General features: G+C 48.0%; 1 protein-coding gene across 2 annotated transcripts in view; it reads right to left on the bottom strand.

The window, feature by feature from the left end:
- Eif4g3 (eukaryotic translation initiation factor 4 gamma 3) overlaps positions 1-9,271 on the bottom strand; it is a 221,703-nt gene extending 212,432 nt beyond the window's left edge. For both annotated transcript variants that reach the window (XM_028759686.1, XM_028759683.1), the window contains exon 1: positions 9,191-9,271. The gene's annotated coding sequence lies outside the window, so the exon portion shown is untranslated. The remainder of the gene's footprint in view (positions 1-9,190) is intronic.
- Between the last annotated feature and the right edge of the window lie 652 nt (positions 9,272-9,923).

Here is a 9,923-nt window from a genome sequence, read left to right as displayed (position 1 = left end):
ACACACACACACACACACACACACACACACACACACACACACACACACACGGTCCAGAAACAGGTAAATATATACAGACAGAGGATTAACAATCACTCAGCACAAGAACTACTAAGGAAAATAGGAACCTACTACTTCCTTTAGGATGTTCTAAAACTGTAGTGACAGGGGCTAGACAGATGGCTCAGCAGTTAAGAGTATTTGTTGCTTTTGCAGAAGACCTGGGTTCTATTCCCAGGCCTCACATGGTGGCTCTCAACCGTTGTAACTCCAGTTCCAGGGGATCCAGCACCTCCTCCTGGGCAATACACGCATGTGGTGAGAGACAGGCAAACACCTACGGGCACATAAGGAAACTTATGTTTCTTTGGCTGAACAACTTTCAAATGGTTCTGAATGGCTCAAAACTACTGACTGTAGTCTCGACATGAGTGATTCCTAGGGTATGTCCATTAGATCTTAATAAAACTATTTAAAAATAAGCAAGGTGTCATGATACATACCTTTAATCCTGGCACTAAAGCAGCAGAGGCAGGTAGATCTCTGAGTCTGAGTCCAGACTAGTGTATGTAGCAAGTTCCAGGCCAGGCAAGGGTACAAAGCTTGATCCTGTCTCACATAAATAAGTAGATGGGAGAGCCAGTGGGCTTCCCCAGACAGGCTATCTACTTACTACATAGCCAAGATCCACTCTAAACCTCTGGTGTCCACCTCCCACACGCAGCGTGTGTGTGTGTGTGTGTGTGTGTGTGTGTGTGTGCGTGTGTGTGCGTGTGTGCATGTACAGGACAAAGAGAGTAAAAGGACAGCCTGTGGAAGTCAGTTCTCTAACACGTGGGTTCCTATGATCAAACTCAGACCAACATCTCACCAGTCCTCAAGTTTCTTCTAGTCTGTTTTCCAGGCCTAGTAAAGCCTAGAAAGACAGAGCCCTTTCTTACAGAATTTCTTTCTACTCTCAAAGTTGGATTTTCAAGGGTTTAGAGCTGCTAATTACTTTTCTTTCCACCGAGTTTTACCCCATCTCCTTTAACTCCTGTCTCCCACTCAGCTCTGCTTCCCTAACCCCTCAGAGCCCTTGTAAGCCTTCCCTCCTCTCATCAGTAACACTTCCTGAAACCAGCTTATGACATCAAGGAGAAGCAGGTCATGGTAGCTAGAGGTTGGGGCAGGAGGATCACCATGAGTTTGAAGCCAACAACCTAGACTACATATCCAAATCCTATTTCAGCAATACCAACAAAGAAGCCCTATGTGGTGGCGGCACACGTCTTTACCCCAGAACTTGGGTGGCAGAGAAGAGGCAAGCAAAAGATCTGAGTTTGAGGCCAGCCTGGTCTACATACTGAGTTCCAGGACAGCCAGGGCTACACAGTGAGGATTTTTCTCAAAAAAAAAAAAAAAAAAAAAGTATCAAGAAATAAAAAGAAAAATGTAAAACTATAGATAAACTGGCCTTATTTTCAAAAAAGCTAACAGAATTTAAGCCTGTTGAAATTAGCTAAGTGCACAATTAGCTGTCCTGTGTTCTGATAGGTATGCAACCCTGAAACAAGTACATTAATAAAACACAGAGCCAAGGAGAGCAGCTCAGTGGCCACCCTCTACACAAACCCCCCTAGAAGCCAGGCAAGGTGGCCCACACAGGAATCCTAGCACTAAAGGCTAAAGCAGAAGCTGATCCAGCCCAAATCCAAGACATGAAACCCTTCTGAATCTCAACCTTGCTTAGAAACTGACAGGAAGTTATCCCAAGGTCTAACATCAGTTTTTATAGACCACATGAGAAGACACATACACATGTATTTCATTTTTACTTGTCTATTTTTTTTTTTTACATTTTCTGCTGAAGCCAGGCATACTGACACTGCCTTTCATCCCAGCACTTGGGAGGCAGAGGCCGTGGCTCTGTCTCTAAGTTCAAGGCCAGTCTGGTGTACATAGTAAACTCTTAATGTTACTTGAGTATGACAAACCTGTTTTAAATCTGACTTCAGATGCTGGTCCTGTGGCTTCCACGGCACCCCAGTCCTCACTCCCGTTTTCTAACCCTCAAACCCAAGTTAGCCACTTCAGTTCTGTAAACTGGGTCAGCAGTATTCCATCTCAAAAGAAATCGCAGATTTCCAATTTAATTACGTATCACTACAAAACAATTTCAGGACCTCCCTGAATCTGAAAGTGAGTTAAGATGCCATGCATAGCGCCTCTAAAGCCAAGCACTAATCTGGGTCCTGGCAAGTCCACGGGGAACAGGACAAGTGACACACCTGTCTTTGTGGTTCTTACATTCTAGCAATAAACACTAGCATCCTAAGAGTCAGGAAGCATACAGGGCTCAAAATACACAGAGAAGCTACTAGTTAATAAAGGTCACAAAACCTGACGAGTTTCAAATGCACTTAAAATAGACTGAACTGTCTCCAATTTCAGCTGAGGCTACAGGAGAGTGAAACGCTTCTCCTGGTTGGCAGCAAGCCAAAGCCCAGGAAGTCATTTGAGAATTCAGAACTCGCATGGGATCCTGCGGCATTTCATCCACACAATCTCAGCTGTGCTTCAGCACTGCTGAAGTAGTCTTCGGGGCTAATAATCAGGAAATCCTTTCATACTGTATTAGCTCAAAATCCCATCCCCACAGAAAAACAGGTCTCATCGTAAGATTTTATTCCAGAACCCACTCTCCCTCATACGTCAGAGCTAAGTGTATCATCACCCGACTGTCACTGACCATGGCAATTTTATTTTATGCTCTCAAATCATGCCACAACTTCATACAGTCTAGAGCATGATGTCAGAGATATTTCAGTCTCTGGCTAAATCTATTAGGAAGCCCTAACTGAACAAGCTATCTTCCTATGGTTCCATGTTAGCATTCTTAGAAGAGCAATAAGCTGCCACAGAAACACAGCACTATCCATCCTCCAGACACACAAAGGTATCATTAACTGGTCCAATTAAGCCCCACCCTATACCTACAATAGCAAAACAGACCTCAAAGCACATCATCAAAGTCCCAAATCCTTGGCATTCAAGGTCAGTGACCCCTTCACTGGGAAAAAGGAAAGAGACGCTCCATAGTATTTAATGGGACTACTCCAATAGAACACTCTATTAAAACAGAAAGCCCAGAGACAGACTCAGGAGAATCCCAAGTTCAAGGTCAACCTCAGTGATAGAGTTTAAGGCCAGACTACATAAGACCCTGACTGAAAACTACTGAATTAGTAAGAGCAAACACACACCCTGCCTACTTCACAGCAGCACTTGTCAGCACTATCAAGCTCAAGCCTGTCTTAGGTTAACAGAAATTATTTCAAAGTCAAAGTCTATTATCAAAAGATCAATGGCCTTTTGTAAAGATTTATTTATTTTAGATTTATTTCTTTTATTATTTTATGTGTACTGTGCACCGTGGGTGTGAGGCCTGCGGAGATCAGGAGACAGCATGGATCCTTTGGAACTGAAGTTACAAACAGTTGTGAGCCTCCATGAGTGCTAGGACTACATCCAGGCTCCAAACAGGAACAGCCAGTGATCTCAGCCACGGAGCCATAGCTGCAGTGCTCCTAACCACGGAGCCATAGCTGCAGTGCTCCTAACCACGGAGCCATAGCTGCAGTGCTCTTAACCACTAGGCCAAAGCTGCAGCCCCAAAAGACAATGAGCTTATGGGGCTGAATGGGAGGTGAGCACATATGTGCATACTCTCATGCTCAAGACACTCTGAACCTGTAACAATTACATTTTCTATGGTACTTCCTCCAGTTCCCCACAACTTGAGGAGAGACAGACATAAAAGCAAAAACCAGCTAGCGGGGCAGCTCTAGAACACGGATTACTCATTGTTACAGGATATTTGATCACTCTGTGAACTCAGAGTTTGTGTTGCTTACTAGAAAAAAAAAGAAAAAAAGAAAAAAAACCTGTTTCCAGCTATGGTATGGCTCAGTCCTTAGCACACACTTTAATCCCTCTGGCTGTAATACAGACACACCCTTAGTAGACACCTTTAATCCCAAATAATGCAGGTAAAGTTAGTTTGTAGAAAGAAGCAGCCATGCTCAAAAGTAATGTCTAATTGAGTAGCAGACAAAGTGATGAATCAGAGAAAGATTTGACAGCCTAGGATATGCCCAACTCTCAAGAGAGGGCGGAGAGGGAAGCTAGTGAGAGAGCTGTGCAGAGAGGGAGGGAGGCAGTTTTATTAGGACAGTTGTACAGAGAAAGACTGGAGAGAGAACAAGCTAGACACAGGTGAAGACAAGATGAGCCAGAGAATGCGAAGGCACCAGAAGATCAGAACAGATTGCTAGTCAGTCTTAGGTCAAACTAACTCAGGAGTGGCCGAGAGAGAAAGAAGCAAGACTGAGTTAGATAACACGGAGAGGAGTTTGAGCCAGATCAGCTGAGCTGAACCAGGCAGCCACAGCTCATCAAGAACTAGAAAAGGCGAGCTTACTCAACAACTTCTCAACAAGAGGCTGAGAACGCTCTAGGCCTAGACAAGATTGTAGAGAGGAAGCCTCCAGGACTAGGGCCTAGGTTGGCAGACGAAGGCAGAAAGCCTCGGAGAGGACAATCAGAGCAGGAGAAGAAAAGTTACTTTGACAACTCATGGCTCTACCTTCCACAGACGTTAACTCCCTCCAGAAAGCTCGAAGCCCTCTGTCCCCACACCAGACTCATAGCAAAGTCACTGAGTCTTACCTCAACTGTATCCAGACTACTTGTCTGTTGGGACCAGTCTCTCTGGGGGTGAAGACTATCTCAACCCTAGACCTAACAACCAGTCTGGTACACAGTAGATGGTAAGTAAAGGAATAAGAATAAATCTGTAAACTTACACTGGACCCATCCTCTCCACTGTATGGAAAACACCACTGTCAAACTCAAGACTCACCATAAACCTCATTATAGAAAAGCAACCGAGACAGCTTAAACTCCCAGGTGACCGAAACCCACCAGCTATCAACCTGCTGGGGGCAGCAGCAGATGTATTCTAACTCCGCACCTGGGAGGGCTCTCCATCTTCATCCCCATTTTGCTATCTCCCTTTCTCCCTCGTATAAGAACCTACCTTCAAGCATTGGATTTGGCTTGGTGTGAGACATTGTGCAGCCTGACGGGTCTCCAACTCGAGACCTGCCTGCTTCTGCCTCCAAGCACTCAAGATTCGACACTTTCTTGACAGAGTGACTTAGGAAAGGGGCGCCGCTGGCCAGGAGCCTCCGAATTCCAGCAGCTGGCTATAACGGAGGCCTTGCTGCCTCCCGAACAAGCAGAAACATGAGCTAAATCCACCTCCACACCATGAGGCCCACTAAGGGAAAGACAGCCTACTTGTCTAGCAGGGTGTTGTTGTGAACACTTAAGACCCCAGACACCATGACTGTGCTCCACACTACTCGGCACAGCTGCTCTCAAATGCAGCCGACAACTGACTCTTCCTCCCAACCCCCCAACACAGGCTGCTCACCCAGCCAACTAAGGTCACCACGGGCCACTAGACTGCTCACATACACCACCCTTCACTGGCACAGATGACCCTGGAAATGTAACTTAACTAACTTCCCTGCACATCAGTATACCCTAGTCTGTAAAACAGACAACACCTACCTTAATAGAGGTCTTGGAAAACTTAAATAGAACCCTGCATATATGACTTCTACAGCAGTAGGTACTGAAAATGAATATTACTCAGATCTAGTTATCAGAGAAGAAAAAAAGACAGTGAACATTTCATGCTCCACCAGTTAAGACCAGCTAAATGTCCATAGGAGCAAAGACTTAAAAAAAAAAAAATACAGGAGTATTACAAAGATAGAAACAGCACTCATGACAATGGAGGCAGAGACACAAGTCCTCTTCTGGTTGACACAGTCTCTACCTAGTTCTGTTCCTAGAAAGAACCTACTCTGTCTCACTGGCTTAACTGGCTACCCCCAAACAGTAAGACGACTTCCACAAAGTGTCAGCACCCGTTGCCAGGCAATGGTGGCGCACACCTTTGATTCCAGCACTCAGGAGGCAGAGACAGGTGGATTTCTGAGTTCGATACCAGCCTGGTCTACAGAGTGAGTTCCAGGACAGCCAGGGCTACACAGAGAAACTCTGTCTCAAAAAACAAACAAACAAACAAAAAAAAGTGTCAGCAGCCCTCAATCATACCCTGCAGCCTCCCAACATAGACAGACAGACAGACAGACAGACAGAATACTGTATTCCTAACATACGGAAAAACCTTCTGCTCAAGTGGGTAGCTAACTCTAGTTCATTTATCCAGAATTTTCTGAAAGATCTGAGAGTTGAAGAACTTCAGCATGACAGTTTTTGATCAAAGTGTCAGTTATTTTGTCATCCTGAAAAAGGATGACTACAGTCAAGAATCTCACCTGGGCCACCTCAACCTCAACGGGGCAGCTCAGCTGAACACTCCTCAAGACAAATATTCCCAAGCCGCGATCTCACCAAGGAGAAGCTTCCAGCGGGTCTGTTATGGAAACTCTCAGCATCCTCTCCTTGCTTTCAGAACTGTTCATGTTAGCGTGTTTTCTCCTCCAGGCCTGCCATCTCATCCCTCACTCTGCTAGGAGCCATTCATTGACTCTTTGCAGTCAGTGTGGCCATTTCTCCTTCAAGTAGACTTGGGGGTCCTGCAGTGCAACTGCAGGCCTGTTTCCAGCTTCAAGTTTACATTCAAATCCTATGTTTTCAACACTCCCCTTCATTTGACGAACACCTGAACACTCAGTACGAACGAAGGACACCTGGCCATGCAACGCCTTCCAACACATTTTCTAACACACTGCTTAAGCTAAATTTGAAGCAACTGTACCCACATACTGTGAGGCAGTGGGGTTAAACCATGGGAAGAGCCAACTCCTGCTCCGCTCTCCAGCTTCGAGGGCTTCAACGGCACCGACGTACTGCACGACGGTGTCTGCATCAAACCCACATTCCCACATTCCCTCCAGTTTGAAAAGCGGAATTGCTCTACCTCAATTCTGACCTCTTCCGTTACCAGGTGACGACATTTTCCCACTGCTATGTTCTGAGACGGCTGTAGCCTACGCTTCCTTTACTATCTAGTTAGATACTTACTTAGCAATATAACCTTACTGGGTGTAAAGCAGGAATTGAATACATCAAGTTTAAAATGTCAGCCGCCAGGACACAGGGCAAGAGAACTTTAAAGCAACACAGTTGGCCCCAACACTGCCATGAAGGGTTTAGAATAATCTCTTCTGCAGAGAGCACCTTAAACTTCTTCCTCTTCACCAACTGCGTCTCCCTTCTATTTTAAAGAAAAGATAAAATCTAACTGGAGCTCCATCCACTACTTCCAAGCTATAACCAGCTTCAAGTTTTCTTCAGCTGTGAGCTATAAGGAGAAAAAGCTCACTTGGGATACTCAGCACCCCGCTTTGTATCCAATGAAGCCATCAGCTTCACCAAGCGCTGTCACATACGACACTGTGATCCCTCACTTATGTTCTGTATGTCAAGAACACATACTGTGCACTTCCTCTGGTTTAACTCCCTAACAGCTTCAAGAGGCCAAGAAATAACTTGGTCCGGAGACAGAAACCTACAAACACAGACCGTCAAAGAAAACACCCTAAAATTAGAATGGAATTTGAAAGAAGTATGAAGTGAAGCTAGGTAGACTGAAGCGACCCAATTCTACCCTGAAGCCGGCTGAACAAACAACCTGCTCCTTCACAGGCCTGTAGCTGTGCATGTGGGTCAGAAGGAACTGGGTTTTCCATGAACACGCAACATTCTCAGCCACGAACGAGGAACTGAACAGAACTCTGCAGGGTCAGAACATTATGAAATCAGTACACACACAGCACTGAAGCACTAAGATGTGGACTAACAATACCTAAAGAACACAGAAGGGACGCTTGACAGAAAACAGTGACCTGAGGTGACCCAAGAAGGGAAGTGTTTCTCCCTTCTCAAAGTAATTGATACAGACAAGAATCAAACTTACACAGAAATGACTAGCTCAAATGTCCCTATCGTACAAGTCAAACGCAAGAACCACACAGCGCAGGGGACATTCAAACAAATCATTTTTTTCACAAGTACAAGGATGTGGGGAGGAGGAACGAATGATGAAATGTTATCCTCAGATAGGTAACAAACACCTTTGCTTGCTGAGTGGTGGTGCACGCCTTTAATCCCCGCATTCGGGAGGCAGAGGCAGGCAGATGTCTGAGTTCAAGGACAGCCTAGCCTACAGAGCAAGTTCTAGGATAGCCAGGGCTACACAGAAGAACCCAGTGGGGATATGGGGGAGAACTACCTTGCTGAAGCTCCACGGAACCGTGAATTCAATAGCTACTCTGACTAAAACAGCAGGTACCAAGATTTTTCAATCAAAGCTGCCGCAACTTCTATATCATGAAATTAGACACATTCAAGACTAAGACTCTTCCTTGGGGGGCCCGGGTTCCCTCCAGACATCAGGCCTATGGAGGAGCAAACTTACTAAAAGCTCTTAAGAAAGATGTACAGCATAACAGCAGTCTTGGAAGAAGTGAGACTTCTCGGGGTGCTGGGTAATGTGAGTTAACTTCCTCTTCCTTTAAAAAGGTCAAAGACAGGGAAGCGCCCAGTGTAACATTTCCTCCTAAGCCAGTTCCACCAGAAGCCACAACACAATTCTAATTGCTTAGAAAAATAAAATAAAACATAACACTAACCAGAGGGAGTGCTTTTTGTACACTTGCACTAAAGACCGAAGACCCAACTTACCTCAGGAATGAGCTGATTCGCTTCGAACAGGAAATTTAGCAATAAACTTTACTATGTATTCTAAATAATAATTAGAGAGGCCACCGAACCCGCTGAAAGCAGGGCCTTCCAACAATCAGAAAAGCCTTGCCTGCAGGGCTGGTCCCAGGCACCAGCAAATTCTGCCCAATAATGAGGGAGCTGCCAAGGGCAGGGTTCCCCCAGATCCACAAGAGCTGCAGAGGCAGGGCCCGGTGGAGCTAGTGTTCACGGTACCGCAGAGGGTCCCGGGGTCCCCAGCAATGCTGTCACCGGTGCACCCCAAAAGCTCGGGTCAAGCCGGGAGCAGAGCGGCTGCCCGTCCCTTTCCTTGCCGGGCTATGACGGCAGGCAAGGAGGTTCCCACCAAGGGTCGCTCTGGACCGCCGGAAGGTGAAAAGGATACTGTTGGGGCGCCGGGGTCTGGAGGGCCCTGATGTTCGGGTGAGGAGGGGCCGCCGCTGCCGCTGCCGCCGCCGCTGCTGCCGCCGCCGCCGCCGCCGGGTGAGGAGGCGGTACCGCCGCCGCCGCCGCCGCCGCTCCGGTGCCGGGTCCGGTTCCTGCTGCAGCCGCTGAGCCTGATTTCAGAGCCGGTTTCTGCGGTAAACTCATGGCAAAGCGAAGCCACCAACCCCCCCAGAGCGGGACCGGGCGCGCCGGGGTGCAGGGGCCGGGGGCAGCGGAGGGGCGGGATGGGGGCAGACCCGGGGAGGCGGCGGGAGCGGGGGGCCGGGGGGAGGCTGGGAGGAGGAGGAGGAGGGGGCCGGGACCGGTCACACACGCCCTCCGCCGCCGCCGCCTCCGCCGCCGCCGCCGCGGGCAGCAGCAGCCGCCCCGCGGGCCAGCACCACCGGCTGCCGGTCTCCGTGACAACGCGACCCCGGGGAGGGGGGGGCCGGACCTGGCGGGGGCAGGAGGCGGAGAGACCGGACCTTTCACGGCAATATCCTCATGGGCCGGCGGCGGGGGGTCTCTGTCCCCCTCCCCGGGGGATGCGGCGCCCTTCTCGGTAGCGGGGCTCGGGCGATGCGGACGGATTTTCTTCACTCAACGAGCAGAGCATCCAACATGGCGCTGCGGCCGCCTCCAGCAGTCCGACAGGACGGCCGCTCGGAGCTTTTCGGCCCTTTTCGGAAGGA

This window comes from Grammomys surdaster, unplaced genomic scaffold (assembly GCF_004785775.1).
Source record: "Grammomys surdaster isolate TR1022 unplaced genomic scaffold, NIH_TR_1.0 126313, whole genome shotgun sequence".
NCBI lineage: Eukaryota > Metazoa > Chordata > Mammalia > Rodentia > Muridae > Grammomys > Grammomys surdaster.
Note: the sequence above shows the minus strand (reverse complement) of the source record. Positions and strands in the feature narration are given on the sequence as shown.